Below are 5,225 nucleotides of genomic sequence, written 5' to 3'. Positions count from 1 at the left end.
GTATATCAAAACTTGGCTGCAATTGAAATAAAGATTAATAATTTTTGCAAATGTGAATTTCACCTGAGGTGCTAGAATTCTGGAGTACATACTTTCAGCTTCCAGCCAAGGATTCTAGCAGTCCTTAACCCCAAACGTGTTTTCTTCAACAGACATTCATAGCAAGCATCAATACTAGGATTTGCTATAGTGATAGTGTCCTGCTAGTTGCCCAGCAATGTCCAGTATGGAGGTTGACTATCTGGAAAGGGACAGAATCATAGAATAATAGAGTTGGAAGAGGCCACACGGGCCATCTAGTCCAACCCCCTGCCATGCAGGAAAAGCACAATCAAAGTATCCCTGACAGATGGCCTCTGTTTAAAAGTTTCCAAGGAAGGAGATTCCACTACACCCTGAGGCAAAGAGTTCCACTGCTGAACAGCTTGTATGGTTAGGAAGTTGTTCCTAATGTTCAGGTGGAACCTCATTTCCTGTAATTTGAACCCATTACTCCAAGTCCTAGTTTCGAGGGCAGCAGAAAACCAGTCTGCTCCCTCTTCCTTGTGACACCCTTTCACATATTTATATATGACTATCATATCTCCTCTCAACCTTTTATTCTGCAAGCTAAACATACCCAGCTCCTCATAGGGCATATTCTCCAGATCTTTGTTCATTTTAGTCATTCTCCTCTGGATATCTTCAAGCTTGTCAATATCTCTTTTGAATTGTGGTTCCCATAATTGGATACAATATTCCAGGTGAGGTCTAACCAAAGCAGAATACAAAGGCACCATGACTTCCCCCAGTCTAGACACTATACTCCTTTTGATGCAGCCCAAAATCTAACTGGCTTTTTAGCTGCTGCATCACACCGTTGGTTCATGTTCCACTTGTTGTCCACGAAGACTCCAAGACCTTTCTCACATAGACTGTTGTCAAACTAGGCATCACCCATTCTGTATCTTTGCATTTAATTTCATTTTTTCTGCTTGAACTGTGTCTGAATCAGAATGGGAAGATGGGAAGAAGGGGTTTAGATACTAGGGCTGGGCAATTCGTTTCGTTAATTCGTAATTCGTTAAAAAATTCGTTAATTTTTGAATTACAAAACGATAACAAATCAGTCTGGAGCAATTTTAAAAAAACGAATTTTTAAAGCTATTTTGTAATTGTTTTGTAATTGTTTCGTTATTATTTCAGCTCCTGGCTGCAAAAGGGCCCGAGCAGGGGCAAGGAGAAGGGAAGGCAGGCGAGAGAGAGAGACTGAGCGAGCAAGCTCCCTTCCCGGCCTGGCTTCCTCCCCTGGCTCCCCTGGCTCCCCCCACCCCCTTCTTCCCCCTTTTCCCGGCTCACCTGGGCATGCGCACACCCCACACATGCCCGGCGCAGGGGTGGTCCGGCGTGCCCGCTCGGCGGGGCCCTGGCATCCGCCGCCCTGGGAAAGAGAAAGACCCCCGCCCAGCAGCAGCGGCAAGGCCGCTGACTCCCCCGATCGCCTCCCCCGCCGGGAAAAGGAAACGCAGGAGGAGGCGCAGCAACAGCAGCGGAGCAACCACCCGATTCTTCTCTCTCCCTCTCTCTAAAGTGGTATGTGTGCCGCCTCTATCTCTGGCTGTGTGCGCACTGCGTGCGTGAGACGGAGGCGACCGCGTGGGTGGGAGGGAGGGAGAGGGAGGGAGGGATAGAGAGGGGGCGGACTAAAACTATTAGCCCTATGATTTAAGCCCTATGAGATTTAAGCCCTATGAGGAGCAGCTGAAAGAGCTAGGCATGTCTAAACTATTATTAAAAACTATTATTATTAAAACTATTATTTAAAACTAATATTTTCATGCTGCACAACCGCGTCCGCCATTTTAACGAATTGATTCGTTAATAATAACGAAATTTTGTAAATACCGAACTTTTAAAAAGGAAAATTTTGTAATTATTTTAAATATCGAAACGCAAAAAAACCCAAAAAACGAATCGATTTTAGAAACAAATTTTTGCGTTGTTGCCCAGGCCTATTAGATACATATGGACTGTTAACTCAAGCAACCCCTGGCACCATGAGTTAACAGTCTTGCCTTCAAATGCCTCAGATGTTCCAACTCCTGCTGCCATTGAACCAGATTATTCATTTTTCAGAATGCAGAATGTTGTACAGTTTCTCCTTATAGAGAATTTAAATCTTCTTAGGTTTTTCCTATCTGTTTCCCCTTTCTCTTGTCCCATCATCCTCTCTTGGGAAAAAGGTAAATTAGTTAAGAGTTAAAAGGTATGGATCGTGACCTTTCAAGCTCTCCTCAAAGCTGCACAGCCAGTGATGAGGATGTCATGAAAAGCTATTTCCTTTATAATGAGATACCAAGTAGATCTGTCTTCTTTTAGGGCCTGGCATTTAAAAATGCATTTACTTCTATTATAGACTGGCCTAACCTGCACAGACTATTGCTTGTGACATATTACCACAGCAGATGTTTTAGACAACCTGCTGGCATAACAACAAAGAAGGAACAAAGTTTCTTTCATTATTGACTTAATCTCCACAAACAGTTGTAAAAGTTTTCTTATCTAGGTGATTGATTGCAGGGGTTGTCAATGATTTACCCTAATGTAAATTGCCTATTATTTTTCTTCCCCCATTGTGTGTCAAGAGGAATAATATGAAGAAGTCATGGGGGAATAGATACCTTGAATCTGCCCCTTGGACATCTGTCCATTTTATTTGAATCTTTTGCAACTGAGATTTATTTGTGACCATATTGAATATTACCAAATTGAGGAAGAGTGTAGATGAAGAAACTAGGGATGATGTAAAAGACATTGTTAATGAATTAGAATAATGAATAAAATAAGAAAAGGTAGAATTTCAGTAATATGAACACAAAGAGCTGTATATTTCATTCAGAAGTAAATTGTAACTATTTAATTCTATTATTGCATAATAGCTACCGTATTTAAAATAATTTTGCTTTTGCATTTTCTTTTTGTACCCTGAACTTTCTGATGTTAGCAAAAAGAAAAACATAATTTATTTAATTTTTAGTTAAGATATTTAAAGTAGAAATATCAAAGATTGGGTTATTTAATGAACCCATAAGTTTACATTTGTGTTTTCTCCATAGACATACTAGACATACTTTATGACATACTAGAAGATACCTATTCTTCTTTATTCGTTTATTTATTATTTACTTCATTTATATACCACTTTTCTAACTCCAGGGGGGACTCAAAGCAGTTTCCAACATATTCACAGCAAAATTCAACCTAACATTAAAATAACAGTAACATAAAACCATCAATTAAATCATAAAACATAACTACATTAAAACATTAAAACATGGGATTCTTTAGATTTTAATTTCTATTGATGTGTTATTTGGATCTCAGTTCAGGTTGAACTTCACTTATCTGAAATGCCTAGAACTAGAATTGTTCTATATGTTGGACTTTTTCACATTTTTGAAAAGTTGAATTTAATATACATAATGAGATGATAGGACCCAAGTCTAAACATGAAAATCGTGTACATGTCATTGGCATATGTACCTGGGTTTGTATTTTGTAATGGCATTTATTAGTAATTGTTAGTTTTACAGTTGTAAGACTGGTGCTATCACCATACAGAAACACAAAACAGGATTTTCTTTGCCCCTCAGATACTGACCACACCTGGCTGATAAAGATGTCCATGGTACCCCTCTAGTGCAGACATGTGTAAACTCCAGCCCTCCAGGAAAAGGAAAGGGCCTGAGGCTGTTAGAAATTGTGGGAGTTGAAGTCCAAAACACCTGGAGAACTGGAGTTTGCCAACGTCTGCTCTAGTGGCTTCTTTGAAGTATAGCTAGCCTTTCCCACCCATTCTTCAGTTGATGGTCACATGGCTCGGTTGTCTCACCTGGCTGCAGTAATTATAGTGTGCTTGCTCTGAAGTGAGTTGTGCCATGAGTTTTAAAAAAGGCATTTCAGTCACCTGATTAAATGAGCAAACTTATTTATTACAATTTAAACACAAAGCAGTAGTTTCTCTGTCCCACAGGTACTGACCACACCTTGGTGCTATAAGTCTCCATGGCAACCCTCTAGTGACTCTTCTGCTCTCTTACATTTGGTTCTGGCTGACTGCAACTCTCAGCTGCCACAGATTTGCCCAGGATTCAACTCCCATCAGCCTTAGATCTGACTGGCTACAACTTGCTGCTGTTGTCCTCACTAGTCAGACAGCTCAGCTGCCTTCTTGGACTGCAACTCCCATTATTCCCAGCCCATTTAGGAAAAGGGTAAGGATGTTGTATTCTGGCAAGTAGCCTGCCCTGTCTGATGTGGATGGACTACAACTCCCACCATCATTGGCTACCCCCCCCCAAAAAAAAAAACCCTGGTCAGTATTTTAAGTTAGACGTGATAGTTATGCATGCAAAGTTTGGGGCAGATCCACTGTCAGTGGGATACACATGGCTCTTTGGTGGGATTCATATGGCTCCCATTGTCCTCTGTCTGACACTACAGCAGAGGATTAATTGGGACTATTCATGCCAAATCAGGACAGTTAGAAAATATGCATTTCTTCCCTCCAAAAAATATTAGAAGCCTCAGAAATGCTTGAATTTCTGAGGTAAAACACACTTTTTTTCCTTAGTCTTGGGAGATGCAAAATGAATAACTCCATGGGAAAAGCAGTCCTAAAAAAAATAAATCAATTTTCACATGCCTTGCAAAGATTCCATGAAAAATGTAACATGCACATTGGAGGTGGTGGTATGGTATAGAAATATTTCATTCACTGTACTTTGATGAATCTGGAGGAATAAGTTTGATTGGGAAATAGAGGGAAGGGACAGGGGTGACAGGACAAGCTCTGATTCCTCAGTATTGCTACTCCATTCCCATGTATGAACAACAACAGTAAAACAGATCTGGAAAAACAAATCTGAGAGCACCATCTTCCCCATAAAATCTATTTCATCATTAAGGTGAATACACACTCTTTTCAAATATGTACTGTTTTCAAACCTTGTGTCAAAACTGACTCATACTGACAGCTCACACAAAGGCTATAAAGCTTCTCAAAATTGCAGGATAGTCTTTTCCGTGGAACTGGTTGACTAGGATTGGATTGATGGTAACATGGAAAATAAGACTTTGCTCTCTGACTTGAAATTAACAGAGATCAAAGAAACCAAAGCTAAAAGAGCCATGATTGTATCAATGGGAGATTCAGTTCATTTAAAAAAATGATTACATGGTTGGAC

Source organism: Anolis sagrei, chromosome 4, assembly GCF_037176765.1.
Source record: "Anolis sagrei isolate rAnoSag1 chromosome 4, rAnoSag1.mat, whole genome shotgun sequence".
Lineage (NCBI taxonomy): Eukaryota > Metazoa > Chordata > Lepidosauria > Squamata > Dactyloidae > Anolis > Anolis sagrei.
Note: the sequence above shows the minus strand (reverse complement) of the source record.